Source organism: Pinus tabuliformis, chromosome 3_2, assembly GCF_031772625.1.
Source record: "Pinus tabuliformis cultivar Carrire ecotype Pingquan chromosome 3_2, CPIR1, whole genome shotgun sequence".
Lineage (NCBI taxonomy): Eukaryota > Viridiplantae > Streptophyta > Pinopsida > Pinales > Pinaceae > Pinus > Pinus tabuliformis.
The window spans coordinates 594,206,740-594,224,673 of NC_142302.1; the positions used below are offsets into that span (position 1 = coordinate 594,206,740).

General features: G+C 31.1%; 1 pseudogene; it reads left to right on the forward strand.

Moving 5' to 3' along the window:
• The first annotated feature begins 15,627 nt into the window (after positions 1-15,627).
• On the forward strand, positions 15,628-16,526 carry LOC149181977 (shaggy-related protein kinase epsilon-like; annotated as a pseudogene).
• The last annotated feature ends 1,408 nt before the right edge of the window (positions 16,527-17,934 follow it).

The window sequence follows — 17,934 nt, forward strand, 5'->3', positions numbered from 1 at the left end:
TTAGAATTTAAACTTCAGTGGTTCTCTTATGTAGAAAGATAGCCTGGATTACCCACATTGGTATGTGAATTTGTTTACATGTCATTTCTCAACTTCATATTGAGTAGTAAACTTTTATTTTTTATTTTTTATTTTTTATTTGAAATTTCAATTACTTTATCTTTATATAAATTTGATTTCAAATTAAGCTTGAAATTGAAGAGTTTATTTATGAACCATTTTGATTTCTTTTGTTATCACTATTTTTAAATTGTTAATCCAAGTATTCTTTTATTATTTTTAAATATAATGATACATGAGTATACCTCCCTCATACTAATTTTTCCTAGAGGTTCTCTACAACCAAGTATGACAATACATTTAAAAATGACAAAAAAAACTTACAAAAATAAACTAAAGAATTAGTATTAACAAAATAAATCAATTTCTAGAATAGATGAAATACTTCAAATTGCACCTTAATTTTGCTTTTCAATATCACTTGAAAGCAAAGGAAAAATTAATTTACTTTTCAAAATTAAAGATATATGTAGTTCCTTCACTACATTGTATGGACTCTACAGATGCCACCTGAAAAATAGTATAGCTGGTATTACTTATACTTATTTCATTTTATGTTTGGTTGGATTGAAATAAAAATATATTAATAGTGAAAGGCATTCTTATAGTTAGCCATAAATGAAGTACTTCAATGTCCATATTAAATAATATAGTCTTACATCAACTTTATCTCAATAAAAATAACATGCTTCAAATATTTGTAGTTAAATAGTTTAAGTTAAATGGAGTTAAGATAGATGTACGTTGGTCACATATATAAATATTTGTTTTGGAATATGGTTTCTAAAATAATGTAATATACTATTTTAATATTATATTATAATGTAACATAAATCATAATATACCAATGGAATTTATATTTTCATTTATAAAAGGAAAAATGAGTAAAAAACACTTCAATTCACAACATTCAATTTCTTTTTTCTCAAATGTAGATATTTAATAAAATGACACAACATGTTCAATATACAAAACAACGTCTCATGCCTAAACATGGAAGTATTGTATATATTGGCCTACATAGAAAATGATTGTAATATACAAATAACATCTCATGCCCAAAACATGATAATTGGACATATGGTTTTGTATAAACAAAATGGGTCCCTTGACCACTTCCACCTTCACCCCTATCATTTGCATCCTGAAAGTCATCCTCTCTTCTCTTACTAGAATGAGAAGACTCGTGGGACTGTAAAAGGAAAGTAATTTTTCATTAGCTTATTCCCATAATAAATTACACATATATAAATTGACACTTATAACTAAACCCCATAAAACTCACTGAAGATGAAACACTGTAACATCAATAAGAGTAACAACAAGTAATAAATGTAACAAAAACTAGAGTAACATCAATAAGGACTCACAACAATACACTGCTAAACATTCACAACAATAATAAAATCACGGAAATAAACCTAACACGCATCTAATCTAAGAGCACATGGTCAGGAGAGTCAGGCCAACTCTTAGGGTTGTGAAGAGATCAACGAATCACGATATGATCAGACGATCAAATTGTCATTAATTAAGTAAATATTACAAGTATGTTGTTAAAGACTCAAACAGTATTTCTCCTATAACCTTAACGACTCTTAACAGTGATAGCTTTCACAGCCTGCAACTCTTCTTTATACAATTTGCCAATAATACAACTCCTAAAATTACGACACTTTCTACCCTTAATTACATGGTGCTTTTCAGAATGGATTATAATGTTAAAATATAACAATGTGTCAATCAAAATATTGATTCACCATTGCAACCAATATTCAAGGATAACACTGCTAGCTTTGATAGGTATCATTTAGTGAATCACGATCTTGGTCATTCTCCCTTTAAATCTACATAAATAACTGAATTAAAAATCCACTTGGGTAATAATCCCCTACAAATATGCTTCATTGATCAATAATCCATAAATACATGACGAGAGGTATACCTGTGCATTTTAAGATATCGATTAACCACTGTTGGCATGAAACAGATAAAAAGAAAACAGTAAAAGGGTGAGTAAAAGTATACAAACCTAGCCAGAAAAAACCATTGTTGGTGTTGTCTTTGTCTTCATATTTTATTATAAAAGGAAACATCTTACAACAATGTACTAGTAGAGACTCTTACCAGTATGCAAACACCCACTGGATGAACAATACAACCTTCTCCCATTCTCCAACAACCACTGGAAGGGAGCTCCATCCCCCTGAATAGATTTACGAGCTACCATTAGAAGGAAGCTATGACTTCATCACTTAAGGTTCCAACCCTCACTACCTCTATGGAACACATTTCATAATATTTCGTACCGGATCCACCTGATCCAAAACATCAAACTTCTAAGCCACATTTCATCATATTTTCATATTGGACCCACTACCATCATTGAAGGCCAAAATAAGATAACAATACTAAAACCAATAACTGTTTCTTAAGAGTAAAGTAGTTTTTTCTTTCTTCGCTCTAAAATTTATGATGTAGTTTAATCTTATTTTATTATTTTCACTACTATTGTATAATTTCCTTAGGAGGCCCATTTTAGACTTCAAAATTCCCCTAATTTGAATACAAAGTGGGAAATCAATAGTTTCAAAACAAAAGTAACTTAGAAACCATCATGTGAGACCATCGTTGACCTTTTCTGAATGTAGGACAATATACATATACCTTAGGATTTTTTTATTGGCATTGTAGGTAACAATAATTAATCAGACATCAATTGTTTATACTTCTCTAGGATAAGCCCTAGTGAGGTTGTATCTATGATCAAATTTCATGTAATAATAAATTAGAACCATACAAGCCATAAGGATTCATGAGAGAGTAAAGTTAGATACACTTAATAGAAGAGAGAAATATCATACATAAATATGTATTAATTTTTTTTTGACAAGCCTATGTATATCACATATTTGTAGAACGCACAAATACAAATTGAAACAATTTGTAAACTAGTCATAAACGTGGCCATGCCCTATTATAAGCACGAAAACATAAATAGGGAAACATTTAACAAATAATAATTAAAAATAAACATGGAAACAATTAACAAATCAATGATCATTTAGAAATTATATATCTATATAGAGATGCCACCATATCACTTTCTAATTCAGAATATGTTGTAGACTTATTCAATTCTTAATATAGTATTGAGATATGGCATTCAAAAAATATTAAGTAAATAATTTCAATATCTAAAACGTAATATATATGTGTGTGTGTGCGTGTGTGAGAAACATATAACAACTATCAAACATATAAGAAATATTTTAATATCAAATAGTTACAAATCAAAAACAACATTTCGGAAATTATGAGATATATCTCAGATTTTTAATCAAAATAGAAAATCATAACTATAGAAAACAACATACTACTATATAATTCTTAATATGTTGTACACTTATATTTAGTTCCTAATATCATATTAATAAATGGCATTAAAAAATGTGAAACAAAATATTTGCATATCTAACACACACAGACACGCACATATATAAAACAAAAGTCAAATAATATTGCAAATATATAAAACATGTCAAAAATATTACAATACCAAACAATTGAAAATAAAAAATAACATCTTTGAAATGATAAATTATTTATCTCTCCTTTTTAGGGATAATTTATACCATTTTCTAATTCCACTTGACATTCTCCCCACTAAACACCCTAAATCTAAACATAAAAACATAACCATAATAGAAATATTTAGAATTCACAACCCGAATCTAAACATAAAAACATAACTAGAATCAAATTTTTATAATTATTGGAAAAACACACATATAAACATTCAAATAATTAATAAACCACTAATAAATATAAGAAAACCAGTCATAAAAATAAGTGAGGCTTAATTATAAACATATTGATAAAAAATGTGCAGCCATTAAACTGGCCTAGGTATCAAAATGGCCAAGGATCAAAGTGGCAAAAGATTATTCATAATAAACAAACATTGAAACATTCAACAATTCAGGCATAAAATTTGCCAAGACAAGTCATAATTAAACCTTTATTAAACTTGTCATTAGCTCCCAAGAAAACATGAGTCTCGATTTTTCTAAATCCATAAACAGTAAGTGATCATGGCATTATCTAGATCCATGACTACAACGTGGCATATAACTAGTGTATTCCCTATTATCTAGCAACCCCAACAATAACCCAAGTGCTCGCAAGGACATAACAACCCGCTCTAATACTGACTCTTCTTGAGCAACACTACAATGCCTAAACACATATACACATTAAATTATTTTAACATGAGTCACAAAATGTTGGATTCATTTATTTTAATAATGAAAATATATTTGGTTGAGATATTATTATTATTATTATTATTATTTCCAAAAATTGGAAATGCCGAAACAAATCAAATCACTTGTATCTGTCTTTGTTTTGGATTTAATACATTTGGAGGGAAATGCTTCAAAGAGTCTAAGACAATTCTATAACATGCTTTGTGTGTTATATACCAGAACATAGTAAATAGTTAGACAATACTTCAGAGTACATTAATATTATATGACACTATTGTCGTATCCTATCAACGTCAAGGTTTTCAAGTTTGATTAACCAAAACACTCGAATGGCCAGATAATTGATTCAACTAGTGGTTTACCTGATGAGGTTGTCGTTTCCAACACATTTTCTAAGTTAGTTAGTTCACTTACAATAAAGATAAATACACTTATGTAAATTGGAACTGATCCTTATCTCTGATTTGATCTTTATAAGCGAATTCAATTGCTTTTCTTCTTAAAATGAAACTGGTTGTATTCACTTCTAAGGAAGAAAATGTAAGGGTCATAGATCTAGAAGGTGTCAAAGTCTCACAAAAGATACATAACTAGGAAAGTAATATTGTACATGTGAAAGAGGGATTTTCATTCGTAACCCAAGAAATCTATTCTTACAATTGCTATGGGTCCTAGAAGGGGGAAAGAAGCAAAATAAAATATTTGAAAGGAATTAGCAAGTGACTCATGTGACAATAAGGACAAAGTGAAATACATGTACTGGATATATCTTCTGTATGGAATCCTATCTATATAAATTAAAATTCACGAAGAGAAAATACATGTAGAATGAAGTTTTATAAGGCTCAATGAATCATAGGAAAATTGAGTAAATATTACACACCAGTAACAACTAATGACAGTACATTTGATTAAGACAAGGGAAGGATAGAGTGGGTTCTCTAATGGTCATGAATTAGCGAGCCTTTACCAGGCTTGAATATCCAACAAGATGTTGTTTTCGATGGTCAACACCTAACTACCACTCTTCATCAACCATACAAACTGCATATGGGTGAATTATCTCACGGGAACATAGACAAAGAAAACAAATAATAAAATTTGTAATCAAGACTAGAAACTGAAATTGTATAAACCACAGGTTGATTTACGAAAAATAAAGAAGAATTAATATATCTATGCATACTTAGATGTACAGGTTGATTTATGAAAAATAAATAAGAATTACTATATCTATGCATACATAGATGTAGTAGTTTGGGAATGCAAGTATCTAGTAAAAATGAATGGCGTGTACATTATATTATATATTTCCAAATGAAATTATATCCTAATGAAATTGAAACTTGTTTACTTGTGAAGCTATCATTTTCATTTCTAATTAACAAGAGAAAAAATAAAAACAACATAGAGTGGTAAGAAGAGAAAATAAAAACAATATACAGTGGTATGGAAAGTAGAGCAACTGAACATTTAGCACACAACATACACTATAAAATCATTAATAGAGTTTGTTAAAAAAAACACCTTTACTTTGTTGAAGTTTAGATTCATCTCAGAAGTATAAATCAACAAAAAATTCCCAATGGGAAACCCTTGCAGGCTTCATAATAGGGTAAACTAAGTATACAAGATACATGAAACATATGGTCTCCATCCCATGAGAAGTATACAAATTTCACATCAAATGTTGCTAATGGCCAATTACATAGAAAAGAAAATATAGACTGCACTCATAACTTTTATGCCACGAGCATGGAAAATTTTCCCTAATCTCATTATCCTAATAGAAAAGGGCTAAGACAAGTCTCTCTATACCAATATTGAAATATAAAACAATAAATATATTTCATTGCACCTTGAGAATACGAGCAAGAAGATGAAAGGTTATGCAGTGAGAAACCAACCTTTACCAATGTAGGAAGAAGGCAGAGGTGGAAGACACGTCCTCTATTTTTTAGAAACCCCTGAGCTATCATTGATTCAAGTATACTTGTAACAAGTATTAGAAGTAGGTAGTGAGCACTAGTGTACCGAGGGTAAATACAACTAGGTTCAACAAGAAAAGAAGAAATTACTAGTAAATAATAACCAACATGCTTCTAAAGGTGACAACTTTGAGCATTCCTCGCCCTGCACATTATCGTAGAAGTTCCATTATTATTTTGAGGACCAACAAGCAATTTTTAATCCTGCCAAGAGACATGGAAACATACTATATCAAAGAAAAAAGAAAATCAATACATAATAGGGCAATGTGCGTGAAGGAATCATGTATTCTTTCTTGAAACTAAACACAAAGGCATAGGCACATTCACCTAGCTCTAACCACCATTTCAAAAGTAAAAATATTCAAATAAAGGTTTCTATAAGGAAAATATTCTTAATAACCAATTGAAAAATAAATATGAAAATCCCGAAAAAACGTACTTGGTTCTTTGTCCAAGCAAAGCCCCTTTTCTAGAGGAACATATCCAACCTTGAATAAAAAAATACTGGCTATTTAGACTCATGAAGAAAACAAATAAGGTAGGCGAACAACCCCAATAAAGAAACCAATACTAACATGAAACAATAAGCAAAACAATGCCTATAGAAGGAGAAAGAAAACTGAAATTACCATGAGGGAAAGTTGTGGAAGTATTCCATGTAAGTTGTACTAGCACTAAGGAAAGGAAGGAAAACTTCGATTATCATAGTGGGCATGAGGGTACCCTTACCCTTATGCAACATGAGAATGAACCTAGTCAACAAAATCAACCTACAAGATTTCGATCTATAAATAAAGAAGTGTATCAAAATACCTTAAACATGTCAATGCCCTTTGGGAGCTAAACATGAGTCTAAAGAGGTCGAGAAATCTAATAAGAAAATAAAATTGTTAGGGTACCAACACCTCTTATGTCAATGCTTAAGAGTTGGAAACAACTTAACCAACCAGAAACACCAAACGAAAATGGAAATGACATCGATGCATTGCAGAACTGATTCACACCATTGGATGGATATAGTAAAATACCCACTATTTATATTGATCAAGTACTAGTAGCCAAGTGAAGTTCACATGGGCCTAGATGGGGTGGCTACATGAAATTCACTGATGCAAATCCATGATTGTCACCTCCCTCGTCCTTGTTAAATTCCATTTAAAGTCCACTGTTGAAGAAATCATATAATATAAAGTGCGTAAAAACTAGTTTCAAAATCGAAGTAACTTACAAACCATCATGTGAGACTATAATTTATCTTGTCTCAATGTGGGAGAATATACATATACCTTAGGATTTATCTTATGTATGTTAGAGGTAAGAATAATTAATCAGACCTCAATCAATTCCACTTCTCTAGGATAATCCCGAGTGAGGTTGTATATAAAAACAAATGTCATATAAAAATAAATTAGAAGCATACAAGCCATAAGGTTCATGAGATAGTAATGTTAGATATATTAAACAAAATAGAGAAAGGCCATACATGAATATGTATTAGAACAAAAGTTACCAAACCTAGGTATGTGACATATTTGGAGAAAATACAAATAAAAATTAAAATATTTAATAAACTTGTCATAAAATTGGCCATGCCCTATTATAAACAAAATAAATAAATAAATATGGAAACATTTAACAAATATGTCATTAAAAATAAATGTGGAAAAAATTAACAAATCAATGAACATTCATTAATTATATATCTATATAGAGGGAAGAGTGCCTTAACAACGCACCCATTCACCATCAATCCAAAGCCCCGAGGGCAGTTTTTAATATAGTATTAATAGATGGCAATAAAAAAATGTAAAGTAAAATATTTCAATATCTAACACACACACACGCACACACACACACACACACACACACACACACACACACATATTATATAATAAAATAATATAACAAATATATAAAACATATAAAAATTATTTATTATGGAGGATTTTGAGTCTAAGGCTTTGGCCTCGTCTCGTCTCCTTCCGAAGCTTTGGAAAAGGTTCGTTGATGACACTGGTGTTGTCTGGTCTCATGGTCCTGATGAGCTTGATCATTTCTTCAATCATCTTAATAACCAGTCCGCCGCCATAAAATTCACGATGGAAAAAGAAGACAATGGTTGTCTTCCGTTCTTGGATGTTCTCATCTCTAAGAAAGCGGATGGTTCCTTTTCTCATCAAGTGTTTAGGAAGAAGACGCATATTGAGCAATACTTGCATGCTTCTTCCCATCATTTCCCAGCTCAAAAGTTAGGTGTTCTAAGCACTCTTGCCACCCGTGCTGTTAGAATCTCGGATGAAGAGAGCTTGGAAAAGGAGAAGGCTCATCTCCTAGATGTCTTTTTGAAAAATGGTTATGATAGGCACCTGGGTCAAAAGGCCTTCCTCAAGGCTAAAAAGGAGCCGTCAATTCGTAGGGATCCTAATGATCGTGTCATGGGAGTTAACCTTCCTTATATCCAAGGGACCACGGATAGGATTGCGAGGATTCTTTAAAAATTTGATGTGCCCGCAACTTTTAGACCTCTTAATACTATCCGTAGCTCCCTCAGGTTTGTAAAAGATCCTATTGACCCTAAAGACATGAAGGGCGTCTATGTCATCCCTTGTTCTTGTGGGATTCCATATATTGGTGAGACAGGACGCTCTATCAATCAAAGGATTAGCGAGCATTCAGCCGACCTGAGGCATGGTAGGACCAAATCCTCAGCCTTGGCAGAGCATGCCGAGAAGACGATGCATCATGTATGTATCGAAGAGGCTCAAGTCATTGCTAGAGTTGCTCAGTTTCACCATCGCAAGTTTAGGGAGGCCCTGGAGATTGAAAAAAGGCCGAATAATCTTAATAGGGATGATGGCTGGAAGATCAGCAGCTGCTGGGTCCCAGCCCTATCTTCCTAGCCTCCGCGGTCCCTTCTTGGTATGGTCTCAGTGTTTCTTGTTTCCTTTCCTTAAGAATTGTTTCCTTTGGGTTTGTGGTTTATTTGCTTGCTTTTCTCTTGATTTGATTTGTTCTTCTTTTAATTATCGCCCTTATGGTCTTGATTTAGTCCCCTCTTTTTCCCTTTATATTCGAAGATTATTAAATTTGGCAACCTGGGAATATTTAGCATAATATATGATTAAGAATAATTGAACTATCCTTAGATTGTAAGGTAATTATTTAAGTTTTAATAATTATATAGGTTTGGCTGATAATTGATATAAATTGATATAATATTTTAATATCTAAACCTTAAATAAAAATTTATTAGAATGATTAGATATTAAAGAATTTTAAATTGATATATTTATATATATATAATTAAAAACATATATATATATATTTAAACATTAAATATAATATTATTAGAATGTTAGGTATGGTAATATATTAATTTATATATATATATATATATTATATATATATATAGAATTAAATAAATAAATAAATGGTTTAGTTTTGATAACTAACCATTGATCTAATTCAATTTTTAGTAAAAATTATAGTTTTCTAATCATTTATATAAATAATTTAAAAACTAAATATTAAATATAGTATTATATTAGGTATGGAAAAATATTATTATATATATATATATATATTTATATATAGAATAATTTAAATATATAAATAGATTAATAACCTCTGATCTGGTTAAAAATTTTTACCCAGTTTACTTAGCTCTAGAAGTATAATAATAATTATAAAGAATATTAATATTAATTTAGTTAAAGGGGGTTTGACTGGGTCCTTAAGTTGAAAAATAGCCGTTAGTCTTTTTAGCCGTTGGAGTCTCTGCTTGGACTATTTAACTCGCTATACTAGATCTGTATCTTCAACTTGTCCTGACGATGAACCACACTAGTTGGTTCGAAACGCGTCGACAAATGATCAATTATGTGATTTCGCCAAAAAGTTTCTAAACAAACGTTATGGATCACAGAAGTCTAAATTCCTTAATTATTTATTATCAAAAAATTACAAATAAAAAATAACATTTTTTATAAATTATATATCTCTTTGTTATTGCTAATTTATACTATTTTTTTAATGTTAACATTCTTCCCACTAAACACTCCTGAATTTAATCACAAAGGAAAATATTCAGAATTCACACCCCTGAATCTAACCATAATAACTAGAATGAAATATTCGAAATTCACATCCATGAATCTAAACATAAAAAACATAAATACAAGGAAAAACACACATTTAAACATCGAAACAATTAATAAACCACTAATAAATATTAATAAACCAGTCAATAAAATACGTCTGGCATTATTATAAACACACAATCAAACATTAAAGTTGCCAAGTTATGTCATAATTAAAGCCTTATTGAACGTCTCACTACCTCCCAAGCAAACGTGAGTCTGGCTTTTTCTAAACATAAAAAACATAAATACAATATTTAACAGTCAGGGTCATCGTAATCGCGACACGCCCGCAAGCTCGGAGCCTTCTTGAACGGTGCTACCACCCCTACACACACATCAGAGTATTTTAACATGAGTAACAAATTATTGGATTATTTTTTTTAATAGCGTAACTAGATTTTTTTGAAACAAATCAAAACATTTGTAGGTCTTTTTGTCTTAGATTCAGTAATATGGCCAAACAACGCTTCAAAGAGTCTCAGATTATTAAATAGTTAGACATCGCTTCAGAGTACATTAACATTATACACTACTATTGTCGTAACCGAGCAACGTCAATCTTTCGAACTTGGATTAACCAAAAGACTTTATTGGCTAGAGAATTGATTCAACTAGTGTTTTACCTGATGCCGTCGCCACTGCCTGTGTGTTTTTTATAACCACCTTCTCAGAGGTGCGAAAATCATCTATAGTTGTGGCTGTTATAGGAGCCAGCAGGAAGAGGGCGAAAATACAAATGGCCATCACTAATACAATCTTTGAAGAGGCCATTGATATCCACGACAATTTCGTTTTTTCCAAAAATTCTAGCAAGGGATAAATGAAGCACGAATGAACCGTTGAAGAGAAGAAGGTCGGGTGAAAGTTTAAATAGAGATAGGGCTAGAGTTGCAGTAATTAAATATGATATAAGTGCAGGAGTCCAAGTATACTACAGAGATAGGGATGGAGTTGCCATGATTAAATATTATATAAGTGCGTGAATCCATATCTACTACCCTATGAAAAACACAAAGCACATACTACCCTATGAAAAACACAAAGCACATTAAATAAAGAAAAAAATAGATTGACTTTTCAAAATGAAAATATATGTAATTCTTTCACTATCACATATATAAGTGTTTGTTTTGGAATATGGTTTATAATATAATATAATAAAATATAATAATATTATATTATAAAATAAATCATAATATAAGAATCAAATTTATGTTTTTATTTATGAAAATGAAAATAGGAATGAAACTTATACTTAAGTAAGCAATATATTATATTTATGCAATAAATATATTTAAATATACTATAGAGACAGGGATGGAGTTGCAATAAATATATTTAAATATACTATGGAGATAGGGATGGAGTTGCACGAATGAACCGGTGAAGAGAAGAAGGTCAGGTGAAAGTTTAAATAGAGATAGGGCTAGAGTTGCAGTAATTAAATATGATATAAGTGCACGAGTCCAAGTATACTACAGAGATAGGGATGGAGTTGTCATTATTAAATATTATATAAGTGTGTGTATCCATATCTACTGCCCTATGAAAAATACAAAGTATATTAAATAAAGAAAAAAATAAATCGACTTTTCAAAACGAGAATATATGTAATTCCTGCACTAGTCACATATATAAGTGGTTGTTTTGGAATATGGTTTATAATATAATATAATAAAATATTATAATATTATATTATATTATATTATAAAATAAATTATAATATAAGAATCAAATCACATACATAAGTGTTTGTTTTGGAATATGGTTTATAATATAATATAATAAAATATAATAATATTATATTATAAAATAAATCATAATATAAGAATCAAAATTATATTTTTATTTATGAAAATGAAAATAGGAATGAAACTTATACTTAAGTAAGCAATATATTATATTTATGCAATAAATATATTTAAATATACTATAGAGATAGGGATGGAGTTGCAATGATTAAATATTATATAAGTGCATGAATCCATATCTCCTACCCTATGAAAAATAGAAAACACATTAAATAAAGAAAAAAATAGATTGACTTTTCGAAATGAGAATATATGTAGTTCCTTCACTACTAGTCACATATATAAGTGTTTGTTAGTCTTTGTTTGGAATATGGTTTATAATATAATGTAATAAAATATTATAATATTATATTATATTATATTATAAAATAAATCATAATATAAGAATAAAATTTACATTTTTATTTATGAAAATAAAAATATGAATGAGCCTTATATTTAAGTAAGAAATATATTATATTTATACCATAAATATATTTAAATATATAAATAAGTGTTTGTTTTGAATATGAATTATAATATAATATTAGAATAATATAAATTTTATATATATACATATTAAAATAGAAATATATAATTAATTTTGGTTCATTTATATATATATATATATATATATATATATATATAAAAGTTGGTGATAGTTTTAATTATCTAAATAGGTTTATCTTTTTGAATGTGAATTAAAATAAATATAATAAGTCGTTGATTACTTCTCAAATCCGAAGAAATATTGTTTTGCGATCGATTGGGGGTTTTTATAATCTTTAATATTCTCTGTTCTACAAATCCCATCAGGGCCATATCTAGCACAAAAAGAATGAAAGAGTCAGCCAATAGTTATATGTCCTTGCTCGAAGAATGACTCTAGTTCGGAACCATGGAAGTGTGGTCTCTTGTGGGATTGGACCAAGATTACCTAAGATTTCAAGAGAAATGGTTCGAGCTACACCCACGATTATGAATCACCTGTTGATGATTTCTCCATAAGTGAGCCAACCTGGTTCGATAAAACCTCCAGGTCCTTCAGGATCCATCAAGCCCAATGGATCAAATCCAAAGTCACTAGGTAGGCTGCAATTACCCAAATATATTCAAATAATTGGAAGAAGAATCACCATTCCATATAACTCTTTGAGAATTTCATTGGTGTCCTACTTCTATAACTTTTAAGTTTTTATGGATAATAAGGTGAAGAAGAGGACATTAAACAAATTGTGTGAATTTCCTAACCTTAACCCTTATAGGTAGCATGGGATCTCCATCATGAATATATAAATTAGTTAAAATCATGGGTAAACAACAACAAAAGCTGTCAAATTTGGCATCCTATTAAGATTACAAATTAGTTAAAAGCATTGGTAAACAACAATAAAAGTTGTCGAAATTGGCATCCTTTTCAGTTAAGATACATTCACTACAGTATATTAGTAAACAATGATCCCACAACCATTACAAAAATTATCCCATACCAAGCCAAGCTGGTCACCAAATACCCCAAAATCAACCCATCCCGAATTAAACAAGCAATCAAGACCTTACCTTCACTATATCATTTAAGTGAATTTACGACATTCACTTTTTATGAGGTAGGCAGTCCTACCTAAGGAAAAATTCATAGAAAGGGATGGAAAGAAAATCAACCCTTTTGCCCCCACCCCAGTAAGCTTCAACCAAGTTTAAGATAAACAACATGAACACGGGGAATCCATTAGTGGCATGGTAACCAAATAAGAAAAATCATATTTGTAGGTAAACAAAGGAAGAAGCAATGGATATGTTGAAGTGGAAACAAAAGGGTTGGTAAAATCCATGATTAGGTAAGGATGAGAAGTCCATGAAAGATTTGAAGCTGAAAGAGGTCAAGAATGGAAGGCTTGCAATGTTGGCTATCTTGGTTTATTTCATTTAGGGCCTTGTTACTAGAGTTGGGCCATTTCAGAACCTCTTGTATCATTTGGTTGATCCAATAAACAACAACGTTCTCACCAACCTGAAGATCCACAACTAGGCCAAAAATATAGAAGGAATTACACTCTAAAATTTACTTTGGCTTTGATTGGTTCATGTTTTGAATATATTGTATGATGAATCTTCTGTATTTGTAAAATTGCAATGTAAAAATGGAAGGATATGCATGGATATTTTTTAAGTACATTTAAGTTGGCTACTTTGTTTTGTTTATTTGAATACCTTTACTCTATGTCTAAGGGTCACATTCATGTTGAAAAATATCACTTTTGAAGATTTCTATGAATATATGATCCTGAAAAAACTTTTAAAGCTCATGATGATCCTACTGAAAAATTGATGATAATTTGATAATGTATCAAGCATTCAATGGGATTACAACGAAATTAGTTATGAATATGTTTTTGAATGCAAAGAGTTATCTTTTTTTCTGAAAATAATGTTGGAAAGTTTAAAAAAGATTGTTCTTCAACAACCCCACAAGCAGAAAATTTGTTGAGCCTATTCGAAGAAAATCAAAAGAGCATTGGTTCAAGAAAAAGGAGAAACCATTAAGCTACAAAATTTTCCTTGAAGATATTATCTTGTTGAATTTGATAGTCTCCTATTTATGATTTATATGATTAAGGTGAAGATTCATCGACAACTGCCCAAGAAAAGAAACTTGATAATAAAGTTGATGAAGAGACTCCAATCTATGACTCATATTTAGAATAGGATTCCATCTATGACTCATATGATTTAGATGAGGATTTTAGGGCATTTCTTGAAATAGTCTCACTCGCGAAAGAAACAGAAGTGGAGGTCATTGGGTTATCTAAGGATAAGAATGTGGCATGTACAAGTGAGACCTCGAAGAAGCATATGGTTGTTGTTTCTGTAAATTCCTCTATGGTTTGACATGGCACTTCAGACATGGCAGCAGTTCCAAAAACTAGAAATTTTGGTATTAACCAACTTCCAAAGGACATGCATGACATGAAAATATAAGACAATAAAGGAAATAATCCAAATGACAAGGAAATAGAGGCTATAGTTGTCAATGGCAATGGCACAAAGAATGGCCACATAATTTCAACAAAAATAGGTGGTCAAAATGGGCAGCCAAACTAGACCATTAGATACAGGGAAAAACATATTGTGGGCACTGGGTCATTTGATATTGTCTTCCAATGCCAATGGCACAAAGACTGGCCACATTATTTCAACAACAATAGGTGGTCAAAATGGGCAGCCAAAACATACCATCAGATATAGGTCAGAACATATTGTGGGAAGTGGGTCATTTGGTATTATCTTCAAGACCACATGCTTAGAAACTGGAGAGGTCATTGCCATAAAAATTTTGCTGCAACATAAGATATACAAAAATAGAGAACTGCAAATTATGCGCATGCTTGGCCATCCTAATATTGTTCAACACAAAAATTGTTTCTTTTCAACTACGGACAAAGATGAATTATACCTCAACCTTGTATTGGAGTATGCACCTGAAAGAATGTATCGAGTTACAATATATTATAGTAGGATGAACCAACATATGCCATTGATATATATCATTCTACACCTAAAAAATAAATGTCATTATTTGGATTACATCCATGGTGTTGTTGGTGTTTGTCATCGTTATATAAAAGCTCAAAATTTATTGGTTGACCCTATACTCACGAGCTTAATCTTTATCACTTTATCACTGTCAAGAACTTGGTGAAATGGAGGCCCAATATATCATATATATGTTCACATTATTACAAAGCTCTAGAACTTATTTTGGGAGCTGCATAGTATACTACGACAATAGATATATGGTCATTGGATTGCGTCTTATCAGAATTTCTCCTTGCACTGCCCTTGTTACAACAATAGATATATTGTCATTGGATTGCATCTTAACATAATTTCTCCTTGGACTGCCCTTGTTTCCTAGAGAAATTAGCATTGACGAGTTGGTGGAGATCATCAAGGTTCCAGGGACTCCAAATCAAGAGGAGATTAAGTGCATGAATCCAAATTGTAGAGACTTTAAATTCCCTCAAATTAAATCACATCCATGACAGAAGGTATTTCACAAACACACACCTCCAGAAACGGTGGATCTTGTATCAAGACTGCTCTAGTATTCTCAAAGCCTACGTTGTACTTGTTTGGAGGCTTGTGGACACCCTTTCTTTGATGCACTGTGTGATCCTAATACACAATTACAAAATGTTCATCCTTTGTCACTTCTCTTTGTCTTTACACCCATAGAGTTGCAGGGAGCCTCACCAAAATTATTTGAGTGACTTGTACCTGAGAAATATGCCAAAACAACTTTAAGAAATGATTTATCTACTCTATAAACATTGAGACCACTACCACACCATACAAAATAAAACATAACACAAGGCCAGGAAAACCTCGTACTTTTGAAAATATGGTTCTCCAAAATTCCTTTGGGCATAAAGGCATAAACCAACACTCTTCCCTCATCCTCACTACAATAACCAACAAATGTTTCATATCCTTTCAATATATGGTTTATGGAGTTAAAAAAGTATGAAACTCACTTAATCTCTGCCTAGGTCTACAAGAGGGCCTTCACTCTCTGTAGGATGCAAAGATAAAACGATGAGGTTTTCCAGTTTTCTCTCCCCCAACCCTTACCATTTATTTTGAATAATCAGTTTTGATTGTTAAAAAACTTTTCCTTTTGCTCTCCTCTTTGAGGTCTTCAAAGTGAAAGTGAAGTAAATTGTGAAAATGCACTACTGGTTGGAACATTAGTGATGTGCATTCTTAAGCGCTAATGGTGGCTGGAACTATGCCAGGGTACACCTAATCTCAAAGAAACTGTGCCACAATCTACCTGGTTTCCTCACATCCTAGCGGGCAACCAAGAAATTTACATTCTATTTCGTAAGATACTTTCAACAAGAATTTAGATTAAGTGGCTTGTTAAACAAGAATGATTTACAATATTCGAACCTTCAAACATATTGGAGAATTTTATCTCCCTATAGAAGATTCTTTAGTCTGTAACTTCATATTATAGTTGATATCATGTCATCCTTTCAAAAAAAATCTAACCAAATTAAATTTTCAGAGAATTCTATTGAACATACCCAAGATGAAGAAAATATTGGAGTGATAGTTCTTCACATTATTTACTATATGTTTGACTTTTCTCTGAGAAAAATGTTGAATTATGACTTACTAGTTAGATAGGATTTCACGTCAATTTTTTTGACTCAGATATTGGCTTCTAGTGATTTTGTTTCGTCAAATTTATAGATGGAAAAAGCTAGCAAGATGAACACAAGTCGCTACAAGAATTCTTGCATCGTTTGATTAAAGGCACCTATAAAATGCTCATGACTATGCTAAATCTAAAGACATTGTATTGTTATTTTCTTAATTGGTTATTTTCCAAGACCAAGGATGCAATCCTACCAACTCAGTCTCAACTGGAAGACATAACCATTATCCCACCATGCACAGAAGGCTACAATAAAAAGGAAGTGTGTCAGGCGGAAAGAGTCGATAGTGCGGACACAACCAACATCCCTAGGAGCCTAAGACTCTCTAGTGACAAACAATACAAACAAGAGCAATCCTTCTCTAAACATGCATTTACTATATGAGAAATCAAGTGTTTAGATCCTACCTGTAGTCCAACGCTGTTGTAGCAATCCAACCTCGCTGATCCGGATGAGCT